A 19,058-nucleotide genomic window follows, 5' to 3' on the forward strand; every position below is an offset into this window, starting at 1 on the left:
TAATACGTAAGTTTCAGATCATAGTGTGATACATCCTTTACGTAAGACCTTCCTCAGTGAATACATTCAAAAATATAAAACAAACTGATGGAATTTGTTCTATATATGTATGGTAAGGGCAGGAAATGATTATGGTAAGCTGGCATAGATTTTAAAATGAAGTATGAACAAGGAAAATCTATAAAATTACAGGTATGTGAGCATGGCTGGACAGGTACAAAGCTCACTTTGCAACTATTGGGTTTTGGTTCAGTTCAACTGTGTGGAACCTGGGACAAGTGTCTCCTACTATAGCCCCAGGTTAATCAATGCCCTGTGAGTAAATTTCGCAGATGGAAACTGTATGGAAGCCTGTTATGTGTGTATGTATGTTGTTTTTATCCCCCCAACCCCCACAACCTTGGTTTGTTTACATCCGTGTAACTTAGAGGTTCCGAATAAGAGACTGATAGAATAAGTACAAACATGAAAAAAAAAAGTACTGAGTTGATTTGTTCAACTAAATCATTCAAGGCAGTGCTCCAGTATGGCTGTTATCCAATGATTGCAGCAAATAAAAAAATAAAAGAATGTGACAGAAGGAAAGAAATTTATTTTTCCTTGAAACTTTTTTCGTAGGCTCAAGCGGCCCTCATTATACTCCTGAGTGCTTGTTTTATGCTCCAATTTCAGATGGTTGAGTGGAATCAGAAAAACTCGGACCAGTAGGGCTTTCTCCTGAAAAGTCAGGCAGAGATGATGGGCGGGGGGGGGGGGCACTTTCAAAGCTATGCATTATTCAGGATGCTGAATGTTGTTTAGTAAAATCTATCCTAAACTGAAAATCAATATGCACTCATTGAACTCATTACCTGCAATTCGTTCAAGGTCATTTGAAAATGCTGTACCTTGGGGATTTATTTGGGACCTAAAGACATAATTTCATATTGGCTGTTTGTTTGTTTTTGCCCCCGAAGAGAAAGAAATTTATGCATATTCTGAATATTAGAAACGTCAAACGTAAATATAAAATAATTGTGTGGAGTTTAATATTTTTAACTTTCTTATTTGGGCAACTAAACCGGAAATGCTGCGGACATGAATAGCAGTTATCCCCCCTTATGGCATTTAAAATTCCCGGTGCATTTTATTTATAGAAGACTTCTTTCAGATTACACCGTTAACCACGTGATCTCTATGGCGGTAGAGACGGACAAGTGTTTACAAAAATTGCTCTAATAAATATTTGGGCCTAAAATATTTATTGAGGTGAGTTGTAACAATATTACCTGATCTCTCGTACTGAACATAAGCGATCTGATGAGTGAATGAGTGGAGTTTTTCCTTGTGTTCCTTCGCCAAAATCTGACTTTGACAATTGCCAGGTCGACTTTTTTTAAAAGCCGCCAAAATAAGCGTTTCAAGAATCTTCCGCATTCATTCATTTTTGGGGCGAAAAAATAGGCAAAGACTCTTTTAATCGTAGCTTATGAGGCGGCAGTGTACCTGGACAGGTTCCTACCTGTGTTAGTCGTCCCTATAATGTTTACAATTAATGTTTAATTAGTGTTTTGTGAGGAAACAACGTAAATATTGACTTGTCCATTATTTATGTCGTATGTCACCGTTAATTGTTGCAGGAGATTCTCTTCGGGATTTTCCTTGCATTGGAACCAATATACAATCGTTTCTCTTGATCGCTTCGATATTTCAAAGTTCGATTTCTCTTTTAATGTTCTCAGTTCTTGTCATTTGTCAGATTTTCATGTTTTCTTTCTCTCTCAAAAATCCCGATTAGAAAGAAAGAATTCCGAAATCGGGTTCGAATCGAGCTTAAATTAAACATTTTCCCAGAGAAGCCGAGCGAAAGTATAAAAACATTCATAACGAACGATTTTGCTTTCTGAAAAACTGAAATTCCTTTTCGCTTTTGTATATTTTTTTCTTTAAAACTGAGAAACCTTTCTTAGGGAAATCGTAAGAAATTCAGAAGAACTATTTTCAGTAAAATTGGGACGGACAGAAAGTGAACATTGTTTTTCTAATGATTTAAAAATTAACAAAAACACCAGCAAATGACTAAAGGGAAATAATACTTTCGTTATTTAATGAATTTGTTTCACCGAGGAACGATTCCTCATCCGACAACATTCCATCGCTTTCGCCGATGCGAACTCACTTCCTTCTTGCAAATCTTCTCACAAATCTTGTGCAGTGGAGTCAAGTTGAGATTTCAGCTCCGTCTTTCCGAACCATTCTTCCTTCCTTCCATAAGCACCGACACAGCCTAATCCCTCCTAATCCTTCCCAGATCAATAGTAGTGTTTCAAAGTATCCATAACAACTGTCAGCTCGCCACAATACGTAACGACACGGTTCTCCTATTGACATTACGATCCGATACCAAATCCACTGACATTATCATCATTGATAATTATCATAATCTACCTGAAATTCTAGGCATGGTTTCAATAGAGAAATCACAACGTTTATCTAAAAAGCAATAAACGACGTAAATCCGACTTCAAAGGAAGCACTTCTTTCTCTCTGACGTTTCTTAAGATCCGCCAAAATTTAAAAGCTTTTATTTTTAAGGATGACAATATTCAACATGCTTTCGTCCAGGAACCTTGCCATCATCTCTATTGAAAACATGGTGTGAATGTTTACAATACTAATAGTTTTTATTATATTAATTTTATTATAGATACTGAATGAATATTTACAATACTTTCTTGAATACACTTTTCGTGAACTCATTTTGCTCGGATATTCTGCGATGGAGCCAAATTTTCTCCCATTATTTTCGATTTGGATTACGAAACACTTGGGTAAATTTCGAAGAGACCTTGATATATCCCGTCTTGGATATATTAACGTATCTGTAATAAATATATTTAAATGCAGGACATATTAAATGTCCTGGAAGTATACGAGCTTGACATTCCGAACCCCTCCTTCATTCTTTCCGAGATGAAAGAAAAGGGTTGTAATGGCGAACATCGAAGAATTTCGAGCGGAAAGAAAAGAAGAACCGGAGTTTGAAATTATTATCATTGTTGACATGTTTAAATCACATTAAAATTCCTGTTCATTTTAGGGGGGAGTTGGTGCCGTGAGTTCGTATTATTGACTGCAAGGAATTGCAAAGCGCAAAATAACCTAATCTGAAGGGATCGCAGATTATACTCCTGGAAAGCAAATGTAAATAAAATCAAATAAAGTCCCTGGTGATTTGTCATAATCCTTTTTTATTACTAATTTGGTGTATATTGTGGTTACATCGCTCATTGATCAAAAAGGCTTTAGATTTTACTGAAAGGCTAACATTAAATTCATATATATATACCGCGTGTGTACCGTTGGCGATTTTTTCTTCCGTCTTCCCTTCTTTGGATCTCTCCATTTCCTATGTTTCTGACGAAGAGCTCCGCTCGAAACGTTAAATCCTCTTTCTTTCTTTCCTTTCCAATAACACTATACTTGTTCCACGTCCTCGCGTTGTTGTGTTTTCATGTTTGGATTAACTATATATATATATATATATATATATATGTTTGTTGAAATGGAAAGATGAATTTTCTTGTTACAGATTATTCAAAAGTTTAACCGATACCTGGGTAGCAAAAATCACAGCTGAAAAAAACACGGTTGGAGATAAGACCATTTGGTGTTGCAACCGTGCGTTGGTGCGGATAATTGAAGTTTAATATAATTAGTGAATGGAAGAAATGGAGTTGAACGAAGATTGTACAGAATCCCTTTTATTACATTCTACACATGTTTCAACGTGTAGAATGTAATAAAAGGAATTCTGTACAATCTTCGTTCAACTCCATTTCTTCCATTCACTAATTATATATATATATATCATCATCATCATCATCATCGTCGTTTAGCGTCCGTTTTCCATGCTAGCATGGGTTGGATGGTTCTACTGGGGTCTGTGAAGCCAGAAGGCTTCATCAGGCCCAGTCAAATCTGGCAGTGTTTCTACGGCTGGATGCCCTTCCTAACGCCAACCACTCCGTGAGTGTAGTGGGTGCTTTTTATGTGCCACCCGCACAAGTGCCAGACAGAGCTGGCAAACGGCCACGAACAGATGGTGCTTTTTATGTGCCACCGGCACAAGGGCCAGGCGAGGCTGGCAACGGACACGAAACGGGGCGGTGCTGGCAACGGTCGCGAAACGGAAGGTTCTCTTACATGCCACCGGCACTGGTAACACATCTGCAATTTCCATTGATCGATTTCGATTCTGATCCTCACTTGCCTCAACAGGTCTTCACAAGTAGAGTTTTGTGTCCCAAGAAGGGAAGGTATACATACGTAGGCTGGCTCCATCCCAAGTAGAAGGCCACGGGTTATGGACTCACTTGTTCTGCCGGGATATTTGTGTGTGTATGTGTGCTTTTATTAATGTATATATGTCTATGTGTATATAACCGATGTAATTGTCGTTAACTTTTCCATACTGACATGCATTAGTTGAGTTTTCTCAGACACTCTTTTACAACTAAATGCCCTTCCTGTCACCAACGCTTTTAGTCAGCTCTTAAGACATGCAGGGATGCTATGTACCTATTCTAAAAACCAGGATGGACAGTCTATGTGTGTTACAAATCTTAGGCAAGTGTCTTCAGCTTAGCCTTCTCAGTGGATTTGCTAAGCGGAAACTGAAAAAGTCTGTCATATGTATTATGTGTATAGATATATATATATATATATATATATATAATATATATATATATATATAATATATATATATATATGTGTGTGTGTGTGTGTTTGTGTCTATTCTCCCGCTGCTTGGCAACCAGTGTTGGTTTGTTTACATCCCTGTAACTTAGCTGTGCAGCAAAAGAGACTCCTAGGATAAGTACCAGTCTTTATAAAATAAGTACTGGGGTGGATTTGTCCGACTAAAATTCTTGTTATAGGGGTCTATGCTTGTCTAAGGACTTCATCTTTATTTTGGTGGCATTTCCTGGTACAAAAACAATCTGCATCGCATCTCGGTTAATTCTCTTTCTCATCAATTGAGCTATAATTCTTTCCATAGCTTGCATAACCTCTACTTTCTTCTCTCTAATGGATCTCCTTTTCCCTTGTAAAAGTTGATGATGATGATGCTATATGCCTGTCATTGAGTATTACATCTTCCTTTGCTACCTTATTAACTATGTGGGTGACTTGACTATTTTCTATTCTACCAGACATTTTAGGCATCTCACTGGTAACTTTTGATGACGTAGGGACTTTCTCTGCCTTCATATCCTTAATTGCTTTATCTAGCATAGTGTTGTCTCCAAGAATGGCTGGTTTCTTTTGGGCTTATGCTGGAAATCCCTCTCTTTCTTCCACCCATTCTCATTTATCAACCTCTTGTAATAACACCCTCATGCCTCTTTTCAAGATCAAGTGTGTTTTTACCAATCTGTATGCATGTCTCCCAGACACAATCTGAATTTTTTCTTAGACATATGTGGCAATTTGCTGTACTTGATAAGACATGTCAAGTTAAGGAAAACCGCTGTCTTCCACACATACAGGCTTGTCCTTTCAAGAGCTGGTGCCACTTAAAAAGCACCTGTGCTGCTGTTGTTGCATTAACACACCTGTGCCAGTGCTGTGTTAACGTACTTGTGCCTGTGGCATATAAAAAGCATCCAGCGTTCTCTGGTTGACGTTAGGAAGGGCATCCAGCTGTAGAAACCATGCCACAACAGACAAGTGGAGTCTGGACAGCTCTCTGCTAGCCAACTCCATGTTGAACCATCCAACCCATGCTAGCATGGAGAGCAGATATTAAACAATGATGATGACAACGACACTGCCTTGCAATCAGGAATATCTCACAACCTGTGGCCTTTACCTGGGATGTAGCCAGTCCACTTATACATGCCTTTCCTTCTTGGGACACAAAACTCTGCTTGCGAAGACCTGTTGAGGCAAGTGAAATCGAAATCGATCAAAAATCAATGGAAATTGTAGTTGTGATACCAGTGCCGGTGGCACGTAAAAAGCACCCACTACACTCATGAAGTGGTTGGCTTTAGGAAGGGCATCCAGCTGTAGAAACACTGCCAGATCAGACTGGGCCTGGTGCTGCCTCCTGGCTTCCCAGACCCCGGTCGAACCATCCAACCCATGCTAGCATGGAAAGCGGACGTTAAACGATGATGATGATGGTGGTCTTCATATCTTAGAACATTAAGTAAGCATTTTACTGTCGGTCTCTCCCCTTGCTAAATATACAAGAGGCCTAACTTCTCTTCCTGCTACTTCACATTCCTCTTTGCTGCCTTCTCCTTTCTTTTCCAAGCTTGTCTCTTAGCCTTTATAGGTCTCTCTACAGAACTATTTCTCAACAATGTTGCCCTCATTTTGGTTGAGATCCTGCATCTGCCACAAATTATTTTGTTGTCCTCGTTAGATTGTCTCACAAAAACTCTTAAGCCATTCTCCGTGTTGTAATTTTCTATCTCCTCTCTCTTGTCATATGCATCAACTCGTACTTTTCTGAACCAAAAGTTGATTGATAGTACTTTCTATTTCCATGTAGCCTTTTCTCTAGATTCTCTCTGGCTCCATCAAACCCTTATTCTGAAGATACTAATCACTGGTCTTTCCTGGGTGAGACCTTTTTCTCCAGGAGATGACTTCATATTCCCTGCCAATCATCTGCTCATTTTCCTGATGAGTATGAAATGCATCTGGCTGATCAATAAGTGGTCAGCTAAATTCAGAAACACTGTAATAGTACTCCTTGTGGTGAAGTTGGAGTGATGCAAAGAAAGAAGTGATTGAGTTTCAAATTGGTGCTGATCTCCGTGGCATGCATAGCTTCTAGGTTGAACTGATGAATGTTTACAGACTAAGAAACGTGCTTCTTAACTGACATTAGCTGATGTTCTAGAAAAGAAGCCAGTTAATTGAGCTATCCATGTGTGTGTGTATTTATGTTCTCTTTTCTTTTTAATTATTTAAGTTCTTCCCCTGAAGAAGGAGCTGGTTTCTAATACAGATACAAAGCTCCATTGTTAGAATGTAGATAACAAAAACATCACATTTTAAATTTGGGGAAAGTCTTGCATATCTTTACTGTTCCACTTACAGATTGTATTCATAATGTACAAATTAGCTGATTTCTTTTCCTGTAAGCCCTAGCTTATCTGGATTGTCACTTAGGAATTTATTCCCAAAACCAAATGTGCCAATTATAATTGGTATAAATGTGAATTTATAATCTGAACACAGAAGCTAGAGGTTTCAAAGTAGTTGTCCTCTTTCCCTTTTGATTTTCAAAGAGATATTCATGCCAGCAGAACAGCTAACCTCTATGACAGTACAGACTTTGTCTTGTCTGTCCCAAACAACAATATCCAGCCTCTTATGTTTACACTTGAGACAGCTGTTTTGATGAGAATGTTCCACCAGTATTCTTTGTGTGGATGTTTCTGTATGTATTCAATAACAAGGGGATTCTCTATATTTATTCCAGGATAGCCCTTTTTTCGAATGGCATTGTATGTTGTTTTTGCAACAATGTCACATTGCATAGGGAGGTGGTACCTTGATGACATTTTTGGACATCTGCTAATCACCTGTGACGTTTTCCACACAAATATGACATAATCTACATTTTCACTTGCATTTTGGGGCTCCAAAGGCTTCACTTTCTCTTTTGTTCATTAGGGATTTTGTGGTAATCTCCTGTTCTTGTAATACAAATTCATAGCCTTCGGAATGTGATTTGATGTAGTGGTCATGATTCCAAGAGAGGCTGAGCTTTATGCCAGTATTACTTTCTTCTTCAAGTCTTTTTTGCCATGCTGAGCATTTCACATCCAGGTCTTTGAGGTATGTTAGTTAGTCCAGCTGTTTTGAGGTTGTATGGGAGGTCATCAGGAAGAGAGTGCTTCCTCATGAACTTGCTGCCGGCACATAGAGTCTTGTTCTCTTTACTTTTCACCACTCTCAGTTAATGTATTTATTTTTCCTGCAGTTGTTTAGCGAGTGTTGTGTGAGACAGACTCTATGACATTCAAAGGCTTTCTGCAATTCTCCTAAGCTCTACCTCCTTCATCTCTTCTCAGATAGATCCTGTTGATATCACTATTTCTGTGTAGATTTCCAGTTGATGTCAGTATTTTGTGCATTTTTAGCATTTATGGAATGAATTTCTTATTCAGAATAGTCAAGTATCCCAAATGTTTAAATCAGCACTGGTACTGCAAACGCATTGTAGGATAATGTATGTATATATCCTATGATCAGCGTTATCAAAGATTGACCATGGGGTGATATGTCACAAGCTGCTAAGACTTGGCATAGTCGGAAAACTGGGAGAGTGGTTACATGACTTCTTAAAAGCCAGAAACCGTGCTGTAGCAGCCAGAGGGGCCCTCTCCAAAGAGACTTTAACAGTGACTGGATTGCCTCAGGAAACTGTCTTGGGGCTGCTGCTGCTTATAGTGGCCCTCTCAGATATGCTGTCAGTTGTATGATGGGCAGCTGCTCTTACTAGCTAAGCCAATGGTACAAAAGCAGCACAAGAAGTCAAAAACATCCTCTTGATGCTATTCTTCTACAGCAAGATCTAGATGCCACATACAAATGAACTGAAGAAAACAACATGCAAATTAATGCAGGAAAATTCCAAGCTTTCTGCTATCAGCCAACTTTGGACCAAAAGCAGTGGCAATCCTGGAGTCAAATGAAGTGCATCAACTGGCGATTGATATGAGCAATGATACATCATTTCATATGCATAATAGCAAAGTGGTGGTAATGTGCAGGTGAATAATCAGATGGATTCTGATAACTTTAAGAACATGGGCCCAGGAAACTATGATGGTCTTATGGGAGACATTTGTCAGTAGTTCATCTGGACTACTGACCTCAACTATGGTTACCCTACAGTGTGAATTTAATAGCAGAACTCAAGGCAGTTCAGTGGTTCTAAACCAAGAAGACCACATTAATGAAACACTTGTTAGTATAGATGCTGGGAGAGACTGAAGAATTGCAACTCTACTCCCTGGAGTGAAGGTGAGTAAGGTGTGCAGTGATATACATAGGGAAGATCCTAGAAGGGTTGGTACAAAACATTGGCAATGAGTTATACTATCCCTCGAACAGGTCATTACTGCACTGTTCTTAAGGTCCACCCATCATCATCATCATCATCGTTTAATGTCCGCTTTCCATGCTAGCATGGGTTGGACGGTTCAACTGGGGTCTGGGAAGCCAGGAGGCTGCACCAGGCTCCAGTCAGATCTGGCAGTGTTTCTACGGCTGGATGCCCTTCCTAATGCCAACCACTCCGTGAGTGTAGTGGGTGCTTTTTACGTGCCAGACAAGGCTGGCAAACGGCCACAATTGGATGGTGCTTCCCATCTAGAATGAGGACCAGGTACTGCAATTGCTAAGCATTCAAAAGCTCTCAGCTATTTAATATCATACCCCAAAAAAATAATAACCCTGAGAAATCTACATGATGTTGGGGTAGATGTTTCAAGAAGCAACTTGACCTTCTGCTGTTTAAGATCCCAGACAAAACTATCATCATAGCAGTAATATCAAACTCCCTCATCCACCAAAAGCCAGCTCCAACCACACAGGAATGGCTACAGCCTTTATATTGAAACACATAAAAGTATATATATCTTTGAACTTTGAGCCTCACAGAGGCAATGACTGGTGACCGAGATCTTTGGCAATGTGCTGTGCTTGAGAGGACCCGTCAAGCCAAGTGCACCCGTGCTGGTGGCATGTAAAGAACATCTTTCGAACATTGGGCCACACAGAGGCAAAGTGGCTGAATTCTTCTCAATTGTTGGGCCTCACAGAGGTATTGACGAAGACCTTTGGCATTATGTCATGCTTGAGAAGAAGACCCATCAAACTGAGCAAAATTGCAATGGTAGCAGATACCAGTGTTACGCAATTTGGAACCCATGCCAGTGGCATGTAAAAGCACCCATTACACCCTCAGAATGATTAGCATTAGGAAGGGCATCCAGTTGTAGAAAACCATGTCAAATCAGACTGGTGTCTGGTGCAGCACACCAGCCCAGTCAAACTGTCCAACCCATGCCAGCATGGACAATGGACATTAGATAATGATGATGATAGTTATTTTCTTCTTTGCTGAATGCTTCATTTATGATGATGATGATGATGATGTTGATGACTCTGTAGACTAGTTCTGACATAGTAGAGTCGATGGCTTTGACTGTGGTAATGTTGGCAGAGGGCGAAGATGATTTTGTCAAGCCTTTCTCTTTTATCATTTGAGTTCTTCCTTTTCTCTTTTGGTGGTTTTGAAGTTTTTAGTTGCCATGGTGATGGAACACTGCCACTTGGTACAGTCTCAGGCTTGTGTTTCAAACAACTTAGGCTCAATTCCAGTGGCTTTCAGTGTTGTTTAATAAACCTTCTTTTCTAAAATGTTATTCAATAAAGCCACCTTCAGCTTCAACAACTGCTTCTGTATGAGATCTACATCATCTACATGCTCGAATCAAGTGGTCCTGGTTCATTTTGGACATTACTCTTACTATGGCAGCTTTCAAAGTGTCTTTGGTGTTATGGGCATGTTCATTGACCTCTCTCTCTCAACAAGGCTCCACATGTAATAGTCCAATGGAATGAGATCTGGGGAATTAGGAGGCCAAATGTTAGGAGTTATGTGATCATAAAAATTTTCAGCTATCTATTCTTGTGTTACTAGGGCCATGTGTGATAGTGCAGTCTTACTGAAACACATATGGCCTTCCATTGCATACACTGTTCATCCAGGGCTAAACTATTATTTCCAGGACCTCAATGTAGGTGGCAGAGTTAACTCTAAGGCCTTGTGGAAAGAAGTAAGGAGGTATCATATGACCTTCATTGCTGACAACCCCTAAAACCATGACAGTTGCAGGAAATTTTTTTATGCATAACACTTGGAACTTCAGAAGGGTCTGCACATAACCACCTGTCATCTCTTCTGTTAACTTTTTGATCTTGGTCGAAGTTTTTCTCGTTTGAGTAAAACCAAATCAGATCTTCTTCTGCTGGATTTTTTCAGTTTTAGATCTGATGCACTGATTTTCTTTTGCTCTTTCTGACCAATTGACCTTTCCTCATCATATAAGACTTATATCTGATGTCTTTGTGGACAACATTTCTGACTGTTCCTTCTGACACATGGAGATCTTTTGCAATTGACCTCATGGACTTACTAGAATTTTAATCAATGATCTGTTGAATTTGCTGGATAAATTCAGGTGTTCTGATGATTTCAGAGCATTTAGAATGCTTTTTATGCTTTGATACTGGTGATATGTTTCCATCTTCAGTCTTTAGCTCCTTACAAACTTTGTAGACGAAAGATCTGACAACTTTTAAAAATCGAGATATTTCTAAATCGCTTTGCTCAGCCTTTATAACCACAATAACAGCATTCCTCTTCATTTCTTGAGTAAGCTGAGGGTCTGCCATTATTATTTTCTGAAACAAAGATTATACAGAGTTAGCAAAAAATGCAGCAATGACCCCAAAAAAGGTATGTCCTCAAATACATTACGCACCCTGTATATATACGCATATGGCAGGTTTCTTCCTGTTTCTACTTCCAAATTCATTCACAAGTCTTTGGTTGATACAGGGCTATTGCAGAAGACACTTGCTCAAGGTGCCAAGCAGTGGAACTGAACCTGAAACCATGTGGTTGGGAAGCAAACATTTTAACTACACTGCCAAGCGGTATTTCGTCTGTCGTTACGTTCTGAGTTCAAATTCCGCCGAGGTCAACTTTGCCTTTCATCCTTTCGGGGTCGATAAATAAAGTACCAGTTTCGCACTGGGGCGATATAATCGACTCAATCCCTTCGTCTGTCCTTCTTTGTCCCCTCTATGTTTAGCCCCTTCTGGGCAGTAAAGAAATATATAATATATATAAGGTGGACTCCTCGTCGAAGACGACACATGATTGTTCATATTTTGCCATATGACCTGCAAAAATGATTTGTTTATAGTGATCGAATGTTAGTGCCACACATTATCTCACTCTCTCCATCAAATTGATGTTACCTGAACAGGTGCTCAGTGTACCACTTGTCAGGTGTCGAAGTGATCGCACACACACACGCGGATACATAAATGCACACAGGAGAAAGATACTCTTACTGAAAATCTAGTGTTTGTAGTACCTAGCCTTGTTTTTATTTGTTCATTCATTGTTATTGTTGCTGGTTTGGAGATTGACATTTTTGTTGTGCAAACATTCCCCCCCCCATCACTACCACCACTACCGACAACAACGACACAAGTTGCTTTGAATTTCTTGGGACCACTTGAGGTACCATGCATGTCTATGACAATGAAAATACTTCTACTTCCGTTGTTCTGACATTTACATAAACACTAGCACTGTGACCCGGCAACACTGGGTCATAGTGCTAGTGCATGCATATACAGCTGCGTGCGTGCGCACATACACACGCGAGTACTGTCCAAATCTCCGACCAATCACATACAGCTAGCTGGCACTCAATTGGCGTATCGAGTTTCGGGCATTTTGATTGGGTTTTGGATAGAAAATTCACAAAAAAGTCACTTCTATTGATTTTTTTTAATGGCTTTGCGGACTGACTGGGGAAATGTAAAGATGTGCACGACCACCCTTGGACGGTTTTTGAATGACCATAGAAAGTGCGATCCCTCTAACTGAAAAATTGTGGATTTGTATAAAGAACACACACACACAGACATTTTGCCGTTTATATATAGAGAGATATGAAATGTGTAGTGTAGGTGACAGCAATCACCATTCTTTGGCCATCAGCAGGGCTACATCATCTGTTGGGGTGCCGTTGGTGTTGTGGAGGCAGAGTCTTGCTCTTGTTGCACTGATAGTTATCTTCATCATTACAAGTGCCTATGACAGGGATGCGCTACATTTTCAAAGGAAGCACGAAAGGCGGTTATAGTTGATAGCGAATTAACAACCACCATATACATCTGCTTATTTAGATTATGACACTTACAAGAGTAGTCACATTCCTTTCAAATGTCAAAACCCCCAGAGTACTTCTTTGTGTGTGTGTATATATGTACACACATAATCAAAGTAAGCAACAAGAATATCTTCGGTAATTTGGTACGATCGTTTCACCTACATCAGTATTACATATACTTATTTCCATGTTAATTAACATGGAAATAAGTATATGTATTGATAGAAAACCTCTATGAATGGCTGATGATTGCTCAACATTTTAAAACTGTTGTAATACTTACAATGTTTAATAAAATGATGTGTGAAACGATTGAACCAAATTACCGAAGATATTCTTGTTGCTTACTTTGATTATAATCACCCCATGGATTTATATGGATAACACCATACAAAATTCTAGTGCATCTGACTTAAGTATCATATTCATTTGAATCTAAATTTTGCTGAACTTATATATATATATATCATCATTTAGCGTCTGCTTTCCATGCTGGCATGGGTTAGAGGGTTTAACTGAAACTGGTAAGCTGCTGAGCTGGGCCAAATTCCAACCTAATTCGGCATGGCTTTTGTGGCTGGATGCCCTTCCAAGAATGTAACGAGTACTTTTTATGTGCCATATATATATATACATGCCACATAAAAAGGCACCCAGTACACTCTGTAAAGTGGTTGGCATTAGGAAGGGCATTCAGCCACGGAGACCATGCCAGAACAGACAGTGGAACTTGGTGTGGCTTTTGGCCTTTCCAGCTTCTGTCAAACTATCATGGAAAGTGGACATTAAATGATGATATTGATGTGTGTGTGTGTGGGTCCAACTCATGCTAGCATGGAGAATGGACATTAAACGATGATGATGATGTATGTATGTGTATATGTATAAAGTAACAAACGGAGGAAAAGAAATCCTTCAAAGGGGCGTCTTAAACATCCAATTCACTGGTACCTCAGCTGGATACCATATAAATATTGGTATAATTCAATTATAAAGATAAATTAAATAGAGAGATATTCTATTGATATTCAATAAATTATGATTTATTGATATTACATTAAATACTATGAATATAATATATAACATTACATAATACTATATAAATAATTATAAAATCTATAAAAGGCCAACAAGTTATTTCGACTTTATATATATATATATATATATTTCTGGTGGCACGTAACAAACACCATCCGATCGTGGCCGTTGCCAGGCTGGCCTGGCCTCCGTGCCGGTGGCACGTAAAAAGCACCATCCGAGCGTGGCCATTCACCAGCCTCGTCTGGCACCTGTGTTGGTGGCCCATAAAAAGCACCCACTACACTCACGGAGTGGTTGGCATTAGGAAGGGCATCCAGCTGTAGAAACACTGCCAGATCTGACTGGCCTGGTGCAGCCTTCGGGCTTCCCAGACCCCAGTTGAACTGTCCAACCCATGCTAGCATGGAAAGCGGATGTTAAACGATGATGATGATTTCTGATATACAAACTCACAGTTCAATTATATATAAGTCACCTCAGGCTCCATCAGTTCAGAAAGATGAAATTCGGTCTAGATTGAAATTTGTTGGCCTTTTACAGTTTTTATAATTATTTATATATTATTATGTTATATTCATAGTATTTAATGTAATATTGTAATATAAATAAATTATTTAATGTCAGTAGAATATCTCTAATTTATCTTTATATATATATTTATATATATATATATATATATATATATATATATATATACGCATATAGATATATATCATCATCGTCATCATCATTTAACGTCTGTTTTCCATGCTGGCATGGGTTGGATGGTGCAACTGGGGTCTGGGAAACCAGGAGGCTGCACCAGGCTCCAGTCTGATCTGGTAGAGTTTCTACAGCTGGATGTCCTTCCTAACACCAACCACTCCGAGAATGTAGTTGGGCTTTTTTACATGCCACTGGCACAGTGGCCAGAGGGGGCTGGCATTGACCATGATTGGATGGTGCTTTTTATGTGCCACTGGCATGGGAACCAGTCAAAGCGGTGCTGGCATCGGCTATGCTTGGATGGTGCTTTTTACATGCCACCGGCATGGGGACCACAACTACAATTTCCATTTGATTGTGATGTACTTGACTCATTAGGTCTCCTCAACCACGGCATGTCGCCCTACGATCCAAGGTACTTTTGAGTTGGCTGGTTATGCGACACTGGTGTAGGTTACAGCTGTGAACTCACTTCATTTGTCGGGTCTTCACAGTCACAGCATATCTCCAGAGGTCTTGGTCTTTTATCATTGCCCCTGTGAAGCCCAACGTTTGAAGGTCATGCCTCACCACCTCACTCCATGTCTTCTTGGGTCTCCCTCTACCCCGGATTCCTTCCACTGTTAGGGAGTGGCACATCTTCATACAGCTCTCCTCATCCGGCTGCAGTACATGACCATACCAAAGCAAACATCTCTCTTGCACACCACATCTGATGCTTCTTATGTCCAACATTTCTCTCAGGGCACTTAGACTCCATAGTATGTGCACACTGACATTACACATCCAGCGGATCATGCTAGCTTCATTTCTTTTGAGCCTATGCATGTCTTCAGCAGTCATGGCCCATGTATTACTGCCGTGAAGCATGGCAGTTTGCACACATGCATCGTACAATCTATCTTTCACTCTGAGCGAGAGGTCCTTTGTCACCAGTAGGGGTAGAAGCTTTCTGAACTTTGCACAAGCTATTCTTATTCTAGTGGTAACACTCTCTGAGCATCCACCCCCACTCCAGACTTGGTCACCTAGGTAACAGAAGCTATCAACTTCTAGTTTATTCCCCTGGCATGTGATAGAATCTGTTTCCTGAGCATCTGTGGTGTTTATTGCCCCTGTGCATTTTCCACACACGAAAGCTATCTTCCTGGTTAATCTTCCTTTGATGCACCTCTTATATGTCCATAGCTTACACTGGGTACATCTTATGGAGTTTCTACCTATGCCTCTACTACAGATCAAGCAGGGCCATCTACCTGAAGGGATTTGTGGTTTGCCTGCCTTCCTACTTATTAGGACTTTGAAATTTCTTCTATAGTTCTGGTTGTGATTCTGCTATGAGGGCCAGGTCTTGAATTACCTGGAGGACCATAATGAATAAGAAGGGGCTGAGGGCTGATCCTTGGTGGACCTCTACTTCTACTCGGAATTCTTCACTATACTCATTGCCAACCCTAACCTTACTAACGGCATCTCTATATAGGGCCTGTACAGCCCTTATTAACCATTCATCAAACCCCAGTTTCCACATTGCCTCCTAGGTAAGGGATCGGGGGAGCCCTGTCAAAGGCTTTCTCCAGGTCAACAAAAGCCAAGTATAGGGGTTTATCTTTGGCTAGGTATTTCTCTTGCAGTTGCCATACCAGGAATATAGCATCACTGGTGCTTTTACCTGGCACAAAACCGAACCGCATCTCATCTAAGCAGACTCTTTCCCTAATTAGTCGGGCTATAACCCTCACTGTGACCTTCACCACCTGACCCAGCAGTTTGATACCCCTGTAATTATTTTTATCTAAAGCATCACCTTTACCCTTGTAGCATTTGACTATGGTGCTGTTACTCCAGTCATTGGGTATGACTCCATTATGAACTCTCTGGTTTACAATACGGGTGACTAGGCCATAGCCCACACCAGATATTTTAAGCATCTCAGCAGTGATTCCTGATGGGCCAAGAACTTTTCCTGGCTTCATACCCTTTATTTGCTTTATCTACCAGGGTGTTGTCTATTCAGATAGTTGGTCCCTCTACTGGATCAAGGTTTACTTAGGTTATGACTTACTTGTGGATTTCTGCTGCTCCTCAAGATGTAGGCCTGGGTGAGTGATTTTAAGACCAATACAGTGCCATCTGAATCATGCCATTACAATGCAAAAAGCCAGAACAGATACAGCAAGGCATCTAACTTGGTGCTCTGACATTTCCATCAGTTTACTATGGATTTGTATGTTTTTTGTTCTTCCTTTTACTTGTTTCAGCTGTTGCACTGCGGCCATGCTGGAGCACCTGCTTTGAAGGATTATAAGTCAATCACATCAGCCCCAGTAGCTTTTTTTTTAAGGGTGGTACTTATCTTCCCAGACTCATTTTTGTTTAAACTACCATGAGCCAAACATGCACACACACACACACACACACACCATCATCATCATCATCATAGGCATAGGAGTGGCTGTGTGGTAAGTAGCTTGCTTACCAACCACATGGTTCCAGGTTCAGTCCCACTGCGTGGCACCTTGGGCAAATGTCTTCTACTATAGCCTTGGGTCCACCAATGCCTTGTGAATGGATTTGGTAGACGGAAACTGAAAAAAGCCCGTCGTATATATGTATGTGTATATATATCTCTTATTATAAAAGGCAGATTTTATCTGCCTCCCTTTGGGAGTTATAGAAATCTACAATATAGGATTTCTTCAATTACAATTTACCTAGCAGTTTTAAGAGTACAATGCATCGCGTCATGCCAGGTCCAGTTTTTAAAATTTAAACTCCAATTAAGCAAAATTTACAGAAAACTCACATTCTGGTGTGTGTGTCAAATGCTTTTCTTAGTCTGGTTTACACCACACGCAAACGCACACACACAGTGGGCAACGAATAAAATGAAAGTAAATGTAATATTTGTTTCTGTCTATCACGCTGATAGATACATGAGTAAAATGTATGGGAAGCTAACAGATAACAGTGAGTGAAAATGTTCTTGGAAGAGAGTAAATTAGCGACAGTGATTTGAGGAAGACTAAACTGAAACTATGAAACAGTGTTTATGTATAAACAGACGACACTTATATAAACCCTTTCGTTACCAAACCGCCCGAATTTACCTATTCATATTTAAATGAGAATATCAGAGTAAATCTCTTTAGTACATTCGTGAAAACACGTATTATACTTCGTAAACACTTCAAATACAGTTTTGTACAAAAATCGAAGTGTAATTTTAATTCCGTGAATTATGGGAGATTTTTTTCCGAAATTTGTTCCTATTGTGTTTTCAAAATTTGTAATTCTGACAAAAAATGGATACGAATTTCATTATATCAAGCAGCGAGTCAGAATTCGAAGGATTTTCTACTGAAGACCTTCATAAATCTAACTCTATGACTGAAAAAAAAAAGCATCTTTATATAAGAGTGAAGTTGTGTGTCTGTCCCCTTCGATTTACATTCGTAATTACTCCCACATTTTGCGGTGCAGTTTAACCAAAAGCGGGTATCTTATAGTCGTGATTCATATCGAGCCCTTCTGGGTATTAGCGCGCGTCTACGATGATTTTTCCATTTTAATGCATTTTTTCGCTTTTATATAAGGGAAGTAACTCTCTAAAAATATCTACGATGTGTCAACGATTTAAAAAGAATTTACCTTAATTTTTTTTCAATTTTTAATGCATTTTTTTTGCTATTTTTTGGCTATAACTCTCTAAAAATGCTTATATAGTTATTTCCCTTACAACCCGAGCAACGCCGGGCGATACTGCTAGTGTATATATATTTATATGTATAAATATATATATATATCAAATGTGAGGATAAAATAATTTTCAAAAAAAAAAAAATTTTCTCGAAAAACATTTTATCAATGGCCAGCATATTAAAAAATACCTTTAACGGTTAAATTTATAAACAATTCATAAATGAGGGCAAAGGAAAAAATTTTCTAATGCCAAATATGCCGAAAAATTGGACATATTGTCCATTAACCATATAATTTTTTCACAATACGCACGCTACTGATAAAATTTTTTTCGAGAAAATATTTTTTTCGAGAAAAGTATTTTATCCTCACATTTGATATAAATTTAAGCGTTCACTTCCGAACTAACTAACTCACTCTGTGAGAGTCTCAGTTCAAATCGCATGTGCCTCGAATGGGCTGGAGTATTTCTATCTTGGATGTATTTGGGATACTTAGTTGTGCCCATGACTTAGTGTTTGCTTCTTCCATGGGTATGAGTAAGTATCTCATTTATTTCTTTTGCCACATGTATCACTGACGAAGAGAGGGCTCTTAGTAGCTAACTCTGAAATCGGTCCG

At 39.4% G+C, this 19,058-nt stretch overlaps 1 protein-coding gene across 1 annotated transcript in view; it reads left to right on the plus strand.

The window, feature by feature from the left end:
- The first annotated feature begins 1,145 nt into the window (after positions 1-1,145).
- The window catches only part of LOC115216675 (structural maintenance of chromosomes protein 6), a 162,248-nt gene continuing 144,335 nt past the window's right edge, over positions 1,146-19,058 (plus strand). The window contains exon 1 of the mRNA XM_029786179.2: positions 1,146-1,248. The gene's annotated coding sequence lies outside the window, so the exon portion shown is untranslated. The remainder of the gene's footprint in view (positions 1,249-19,058) is intronic.

The sequence above is a fragment of the Octopus sinensis genome, linkage group LG10, assembly GCF_006345805.1.
Source record: "Octopus sinensis linkage group LG10, ASM634580v1, whole genome shotgun sequence".
NCBI lineage: Eukaryota > Metazoa > Mollusca > Cephalopoda > Octopoda > Octopodidae > Octopus > Octopus sinensis.